This window comes from Echinops telfairi, unplaced genomic scaffold, assembly GCF_000313985.2.
Source record: "Echinops telfairi isolate 266 unplaced genomic scaffold, ASM31398v2 ScPeMD7_7469;HRSCAF=8507_0, whole genome shotgun sequence".
NCBI lineage: Eukaryota > Metazoa > Chordata > Mammalia > Afrosoricida > Tenrecidae > Echinops > Echinops telfairi.
Window position 1 is genome coordinate 56,226,308 of NW_022111372.1, and position 9,294 is coordinate 56,235,601.

Here is a 9,294-nt window from a genome sequence, read left to right on the forward strand (position 1 = left end):
ATATATATATATATCTTTGAATTGTATGGTATGTGAACGACATGCCAATGAAACTTTTTAAAAGGAGAGATGGAAGCAGGAAGTGGTGGTCCACTGAGGGGATTGCAGTAGATGATCTGAAACAAAAGATCTATGAATTGTTGAATGGAAATCCATTATCTGCTCTGACATCTCCACCTGATTCACAAAAAAAAGGTAAATAAAACAACCTAAATGCCCATTGGTGGAAGAATAGAGAAGTCAGCATTGGTATACACACACACACACACACACACACACAAGGACTATGCATCAACTAAAGAACAAGGATGAAACATTGTGCTGAGTGAAGACAGTAAATCAAGGACAGATACTGTCTTAGACCACTGTTATCACAAAAAAATCAGTAAAAGGTTTTCATACCAAAAGAAATAGGCGTTGGTGGTTAGCAGGATGGGAGGGAAATGCCAGGGGATAGGTAGGTGTTCACTTTGGCGATGGGGGAGATACTATTCTATGTCTCTGTATATACAGAGAGAGGGAGGAGAGTGCCCTCGTGGTGGTGTGGTTAGCTGTTGGGCTGCGAGCAGCCAGGTCGGCCCTTAAGCCTTGCACTGTGGAAGGAGGATGTGAATCTCTACTTTCACCAAGTCTCAGTAAGCCTATACAGTCCTTGTGGTCAGGATCAATCCACTTGGTGGAGTAGCGTGTGTGTGTGTAATGTGATATGGGTGTCATATATATATATATATGTCATAATAAATCCCATGAGTATGTCACAAAGAACATGTGCACATGTAATAAGTAATCTATTGTTTTGGCCTGTTTTGATACGTGTAATTCATGACAGTTTGTTTCTTCTGTGATTCTAGGTGCCTTATTTGATGAACTTGAAGATATCCTGAGTAGAAGTCCATCCTCTTCACGGAACTCCAAAGGAATCTATGGGGCACACACACAGAACCCACACGGTCTACTGACCCCCTGGTAGTCGGTACCATGGTTAATGCATTCTGCTGCTAACCTGAAGGTAGAAGGCTCAAGTCCGTTCAGAGGTACCTCAGAAGAAAAGCCTGGCAATCCCCTCTCAAGAAAGCAGCCAGGGAAAACCCAGAGGAGCACAGTTCCACTCTGCCCCCCGGGGGTGGGGGTGGGGGCATGAGTTAGCACAGACACTGAGTTATGCATCTGCAGCCCTCAACAAGCTTTAGCTTACACCCCTTCCCACCAACAGGTGGCAGTCACAGTCACAGCATCAGTGAGGACCACGCTGGTGGATAAGCACCGCCTTGCCTCCTCCCTCTATGAAGGGCTGGAAACACAATCAGGTTTCCTGGGGGAGAGAAATTCATGAGACTGGTGAAAATTTCATTAGCCAATGCATTAAGGGATACGTAGAACTGGGAAATGAGATCCTTCCATATAAACCTGAGTACCGTGTCCTCTCACTCACTGCCCTTGAGTCAATGCCAACTCAGCGACCCTATAGGACAAGGTAGAACTGCGCCTCTGGGTTTCCAAGACTGTAACTCTAAGAGTGGAAAGCCTCGTCTTTCTCCCTCAGTGGCTGATGGTTTTGAACTACTGACCTTGTGTTTAGCAGCCCAAAGTGTCACCACTAGCACTCACAACATTGGCAATTGCCTTCATAGTGCTTGTCCCCGTGAGACAATCCAGGATGACATAGCCTGGGAGAATCAGGGGAGACTTCCCAGCGGAGGTGATGCTGAGATTCAAAGGACAAACTAGTCTGTGCCCAAGCACATGCATTTAGAGGTTGGGGTATAGCAGAGAGCTTATGATCACGGAGCTGGAACAATGGACAGGACAGACCAGGTGAGGCTCTGCATGCCAGGCCAGGACTGCTCTCCTCATGGGGGCAGAAGACTGAGAATGAATTTAGTGAGGAGAAAACTTGCTGCCATTGCAATCCTAAAAGATAGGGAAAAACTGCCCCCTTGGGTTTCCGAGACTACCTCTTGACCAGAGTAGCAAGCTTCCTCTTTCTCCCGTGGATTGGCTGGCGGTGTCAAACGGCTGACCCCGCGTTGGCCGCCCAACAGGCAACCACGACACCACCCAGGCTTAGGTTCAAGAAAAGCCATTGAAATCACGACTTTAGCAGGGCGTCAGGCTGGGCTTTGTGGTTAGGGGCCGTGGCACTGGAGCGACTCCATGCACAACAGAACGGAACACCGTCCAGCCCCGCGCTTTCCCCACGTTTATGGTCATGTGTGAGCCCGTCGTTGCAGCCAACGTATCGGTCCCTCTCGTCCCCGCCCCTCCCCTTCACCAAGTCGGATGTCCTTAAGACTGGTTAGCTGACCTCGGAACACTCAGACTGAACCTCTAACCTCACCTGAGGTACCCAGTTTGGCTCCTCGTGCCATGAAGGGTCCTCGCAGGGAGCCAAGGGCTCAGTGGCTGTAGACGCTTCGACACTGGAGTGGTTCTTTAGCTGTGACTACCAAGTTAGAAACAACATGGAAAGCACTTCCACACCCAGCGACGGCCTATCAGGTCATTCTGGATGATGCTGACCGGCTGCACAAAAGTGCTGAGGACCCCTGCCCGGAAGCATCTGAGTGAAGAGGGATCCAGCCCGGAGTCCGGGAGCACGGAGGCCGCGGAGGGGAGGGACTCTGGTGCTTCCTCCAGGAGGCTCCATTCATCGAATGTGGTGCAACAGGAATGTGGAACTGAGCATTCAAGTTCCCCCCCAGCTACCAGCACGGAAGTTTGTGTCCAGGTTCAGGTGAAGTGGGTAGAATTAGTCCCCTGGTTAGAACCCCAAAGAATTGAAGCCTATCAATAAAAGTAAGGCTAGCATTAGACTCATACTTTGGACAGGTTGCCAGGTGAGACCAGTCCCTGGAGAAGGACATCTTGCTTGGTAAGGTGGAGGGGCGGGGGGGAGAGGAAGACCCTCGGCTAGGTGGATTGACACCAGGGCTGCAACAGTGGGGTCAGGCTTAGGAACAATGTGAGGATGGCGCAGGACGGGGCAGTGTTCCGGTCTGTTCTGCTTAGGGTCACGGTGGGTGGGCACTGACTTGATGGCATCTAGCAACAACAAAATCAGACTAGCATGATCCAAGAGGGCTAGTGCTCACAGGTACCTGGCAAAGCCAAGGTAAAGTCCTCTCTGGAGGAGAACCCCAGCGTAGACTGCAGTTCTTCCTGCAAACAATTGTATATGCGAAATGCCTAGTGCACAACTAACTAGACACACAACCAGACTCACTGTCAATTTGTCGAACTCTGGTGGCTTGTGCGTCACTGTGATCCTGGAAGCTCTGCCACCACTGTTTCCAGTCCCAGCACTGTTTCCAGTGCCGCTGGGGTCAGCAGCTGTCAGAGGCGACTCCAGGCTAAGCACGGACGAGGAAGAAGGAAGCAGTGGTCTGGTTCTGGAAAGTGGCCCCCGAAGACACGGTGCGCTGTGAGGAGCAGGACCTGACACGCTTTCAGAAGATGAGCCCCTCGGGTGGGAAGACGTCAAAATAAGCCAGCTCCTCGAGGCAGCGTAATGGCATGGGCGGCGCAGAGCGTCCGGCTGTGCTGGTGGGACAGAACACACCGTGAGAAGAAACCACTGTGAGCATCAGGCTGTGGGAGGCCAGAAGTCTGAATCCAGAAAACAGGATGTCATCAAACACGAACTGGAACGCGTACGGGCTGGTGGTGGCCACGTTCCATCCGATCATCCAATGCTGGGAAAGACGAATTCAAGAGGCGTGGCATCGCATTCATCACCCAAAACACCTCGTCAAGATCTGCCCTGCCGTGCTGTGCTCTGTGCGATAGAATAACACCCCCATGCCCACCATAAAGAACAGTGACTGCCACGGTTGTCATCCTAATGCAGGCACCAACCCTGATGCCAATGAGAGCGAAATGGCAGAATTCTATCAATTTCTTCCGTTTTATCTGCGATCAAAGAAGATGCCCATACTGACTGGGAACTGGAATCCAACCGCTGCCCACTAAGAGGAAGGATCGGCGGTTGGGAACTACGGCCTGGGTGGTAGAAACAAACTGGAGATCGCATGATAGGGTTTTGTAAGACCAATGACTCCTTCGTCACAAATACCTTTCTTATCTTCAACGACATAAATATTCAGTCATTTACCAGAAATTTCCAAAAGAATTGGTACAAACATTTCAAGAGGTAATGTCGGATCAAGTACCAAGGATATTTTCATCTTTACTTATGGAATATAACACATACAAAGAAAAACATTCTTGACATAGTTGCAAAAACCAATTATATGGGAGGAAGAAGTCCAAGCTGCGCAGAAAGCATTAATGAAAAACAAGGTTTTAGGGGGGGAAATGAGGAGCTGACACCAAGGGCTCAAGTGGAAAGTGGGTGTTGTGAGAATGATGAAGTCAACATATGTACTAATGTGCTGGACACAAATGACATATGTATAGATTGTGATGAGTTGTATGAGCCCCTAATAAAATGATTATTTAAAAAAAAATAAAAGGTTTCTGGTATTAACAGAATAATTGAGATGATTCACCAAACAGATGCCACCTTGGAAGCCTCATCTATGCAAAAAAAAAAAAATCAATGGAATTCAGCCACCAGGCTGACCAATCCGAATAGATCCATATTTGTGCCCATTCCATACAGAATGTGGAAATCATTGAACAACAGCATTACAATCACAAACAAGTAACATTTTTCTGAAGATAATTTTAAACTGGCTGCAGCAGCACAGCTCAGGGAACTGCCAGGAATTCAAGGCAAATTCAGCAGAAGACATGGGATGAGGGATGTCACTGCTGAAGTCAGCTGGCTCTTGGCTGAAAGTAGGGAGCATCCGAAAGATGTTTACTTGTGTGTCTTTAAGAACAAAACAAAACGGAAAACCCTCCATATTCCTTATCCCTCCAACCGAAACCTAAATAGTGGTCTGAGAGGCTAAGGGGGGAAAAAAAAGAGGAACCATAAATCTGAAATGGACTTAGAGTTGGAGTCTCTAATGACAGACAAGTTCATCTCAAATGAAGAAAACAGCGACCCCCAGAGGTGGCAGCGAGTTTGGTTTCTGAGAGAGCAAAGCAGAGTCCTCTCTGCAACTGAAGGTGTCAGGGCCACGCAAACCCCCAATCCCAGGTGGCTGCTCACCAGCAGCCAGATGACCTAGCAGGTCCACAGTCAAGGTTCTGGTTAAGGCCTCTCCTGAGTCCTCTTAGCCTTACCCTGTAGGGGCTTGAAGCAGCATGAAGGAGAGCGAGGTCAATCTCTTCCCCTTGGGGACTCATTTTCCAAAGGTACATGCCATTTCCTACATTGTTGTACGGAGAGGACGGGACCAATCTTAGCCAAAATCACAACATAGAGAACATGTCTCTGTTACTTTCTCAGTTCCCCAAACCCATTTCCCGGTCTCCTGATTGCGGTGCCCTGAACTACGTGACATGGCTGTTCTAACCATCCGCTTTGCAACTCCCAGTGACTAGGCGGAGCCAAGCACAGAAGATATCTATAGATCAAATGAGGGTAGTGAATTTGCCATCCTATTCGGTTTACACTGAACCATCCCAGACACAGGGTCGGAGGGTCTCACTCTCACTAGCATCAAGAAAGAAGATCCAGTAGTGGAGTACATCCTTTGGAGCCTGAGATTCCCACGTGCTGAACCTCTTCCAACTAGGAGGCGGAGAGCTGTGACACCAGAGGAGTGGAAGAGGAGCGGCAGCGGCAGAATCATGAGCCAGAGCCCAAGACAGGGTGGTGGCTTTCCCGGACCAAGAACTGAGTAAAGCCTTTGGGCATCAGGTTTGCTTGTGAAGTGGGCTTGCCTCCAGGCGCCTAAAGGGGGAGCTAGTATGGAGCAGTAAAGTTGATTACTTAATGGTTTAAAATAGATAAAAATGTTGGTTATTGTGAGGTGCTGTCAAATTTGTTGGAAGACCCATTGTAACCCTACGTCCAACAAAAGGAAACACTGCCTGATGCGCCAGCCTCACAATTGCTCCCAGGCGTAAGCCCATTGTTGTAGCCTTGGTGAGAATCCATCTCCTCCAGGGCCTTAGTCTTTTTCGCTTCTGCTCCGCTTTCTCCAGCATGAGATGCTTCTCCAGCGATTAGTCTCTCCTGACAGTATGTCCAAAGTACACGAGATGAAGTCTCACCAGCCTTGCCTCCAAGGAGCGTCTGGCCGTGCTTCTTCTGAGACAGGCGGGCTTGTCCTTTCAGCAGTCCATGGCACCTTCCATTTTCTCCTTCAGCCCCCAGCCCTGCAGCGCAAATGCACCGGCTCTTCTTTGTTTTCTTATTCAGTGTTCAACTTTCACATGCATATGACGTAATGGAAACTACCATGGCTTGGGGCAGGCTCACCTTAGTCCTCAGAGTAACCTCCTTGCTTTTCAACACTCTATAGAGCTCTTGTGCAGCAGATTTACCCAACGCAGTGCATCATTTGATCTCTTGACTGCTGCTTCCAGGAGCATTGATTGTGGATCCAAGCAAGACAGAATCCTTGACAACGTCAACCTTTTCTCCATTTATCATGATGATGCCTATTGGTCCAGTGGTGAGGATTTTGGACTTTCTTACATTAAGTTGTAATCCACACTGAAGGCTGCAATACTCAATCCTCATCAGCAAGTATTTCAAATCCTCCTCACCTTCAGCAAGCAAGGTTGGGTCAGCCGCATAACGAAGGTTGCTAATAAACCTTCCTCCAATCCTGATACCTCACTCTTCTTCATCCAATTCAGCTTCTCTGATGATTTGCTCAGCATACAGATTGAATGTGTATGGTGAGAGGATACAGCCCCGGTGCACACCTTTCCTGATTTTAAACCATGAAGTTTTCCCTTGTTCTGTTCCCACAACTGCCTCTTGAGGATCTGTGTACAAGTTCATTGTGAGCACAATGAAGTGTCTGGAATTCTCATTCTTCTCAAGGCCATCCATAGTTTGTTATGATTCCTACAGTCCAGTGCCTTTGCACAGTTAATAAAATACAAGTGAACTTCTGTCTGGTGTTATCTGCTTTCAGCCAAGAGTCATTTGACATCGACAATGATATCCCTTGCCCCATGTCATCTTCTGAATTCAGCAACACACAAGCCAACACAATCTGACAAACCGACTGGAGAAAGATGTTTGGTTGTGTCTTATTGATTATGCAAAGGCCTTTGACCATTTGGCTCATAACAAACTGCACAGCCTTGAGAAGAATGGGAATTCCAGAACACTTCATTGTGCTCATGAGGCACTTATACAAGGATCACAATGCAGTTGTTTGAAGGGGATAAGGGAACATTCACCACATGTATTACTTGACCCATCCCATTTCTGTCCCCTCGAAGGCCGGTAGGGCATTACGATGAGCTCTGCCCAGTGGCGTGCGCGTACTCATCTGAATTGGAGCAGGTGAAAAGCTCATTTTCCATTTGCTCTTCTCATTGAAACAGCGGGGGTGACTGTGTCTCAAAGATGGCACAGAGCAAGATGGTGGATCCTCTAACAGGAGTCCCTAGGGACCATGTGGAGCAGAGCCCCTGCTAATCCACATAGGCCACAAGGCATAAACTTTATTATGATAAGGCACTGAGCTTTTAGTATCTACCTGTCTGTCTGTTCGTCATGCTGTTGGTGCTTGCACGTTGCTATGGTACTAGAGGCTATGTCACTGGTATTTCAAATATTAGCAGGATTGCTAGTGATGAACCGTTTTCAGCAAAGCTTCCTAAAACAGACTAGGAAGAGAGGTCTGGTGAATTAATTCTGAAAATTGGCCAATGGAAGCATTATGGATCATATCATAAAGGATACAATTGGCCCTCTCCACAGCCAAGGATTCCGCACTCCTGGGTTCAATCAGCCTCAGATGGAAAATATTTAAAGAGGGAAAGAAAGCAGGCAAGTGGTCAGAGCAATCCCTCAAAGGCTAAGCGGAAGTGTGAAGTTCTGTTTACATGACATCCACACTGTGTTCTGTGCTGTAAGCTATCTAGAGGTGACTTAAAGAGTACAAGAAGGTGCACTGTGTGCATAGGTTATACGCACAGACCCACGCTGTTTTAGAGAAGGGACCTTTGGATGTGGGTGCCCAGGAGTGTCCTGGAGCCCACCCTCCACAGATAACAAGAGATGCTACACGGGATCTGATGTCGTGCTAGAAGATGAGCCCCCTCGGTTAAGAGGTCTTACTATAGCCTGGTGGTTCTCAACCTTCCTAATGCCGCAACCCTTTCATCCAGTTCCTCGTGTTGTGGTGACCCCCAACCATAACATTATTTTTGTTGCTACTTCATCACTGTCATTTTGCTACTGTGATGAATCAGGCAACCCCTGTGAAAGGGTCGGTCGACCCCCAAAGGGGTCGCAACCCACTGCCGTAGCCACAACAACGCCCTCTAGCATATCCAAAATAGTGCAGATGGTGCCAGGCTGGACAACACGTCGTGCTTTAATACATCAGATGGCCACGGGTCAGAGCTGACCCAACCACCTGGAGCAACTACCACGACAGAACAGCTTGGCAAGCAGGAGGCTTGATGGTGCAATGGGGCTCTTGCTTGAGCTGCTAACCGCAAGGTTAGCAGTTTGAATCCACCAGACACTTCATGAGAGAAAGATGAGGCGGTCTGCTCTTGTCGGAAGCCCTAGGGAATAGTTTTTTTGCTGTGTCTTATAGGGTCGCCATGAGTTGAAATCAACCTGTTGGCAGTGGGTTTAGTTGCTGTTTAATCCTGAATTATGTGGTGGGACTCCTCCAGCCATACTCTCTGTAGCTTCCACCAAACAACCTTCTGATGTGTCTGGGTAAGAGAAGGTTCAGGAAGATACTGATAGGATTCAGCTGTGATTGCTGATTTTTTAATAGAATTCATTGTGATTTCCATCCTACTAGGCATAAAATGCTCATCTCAGAAACTGGAGGGAAGGTTTCACTACCAGCAAGAGCCAATAGTACAGCATGTCCCTTGGACCCCGAGATCCCTATGCAGTGAAACTCGTTGATTCAGGAGACAGCTTTGACCCCAGAGGAGAGAGGAGCAGCATGAGACAGAGTAAGTGACTTCCCAGCCCTCAGAGTAAGTCAAGCTGAGGACTTTGGGGCAGGCATTCAAAATCACCGTCCTATCCTAGGGAAACAGACAGGGCTCCATTCTCAGAAAGAGTTACACTCGGAGACTCCCAAAGGTAGGTTTACCCTGCTCTATAGGGGCACTATGCGCTGGCATTGACTCAGTGGCAGCGAGTCTGATTTCGGAGTTTATTACTGAGCCACAGGGGGGCACTGTCAGGTATGCACTGCACCATTAATCATAAAAACCAAT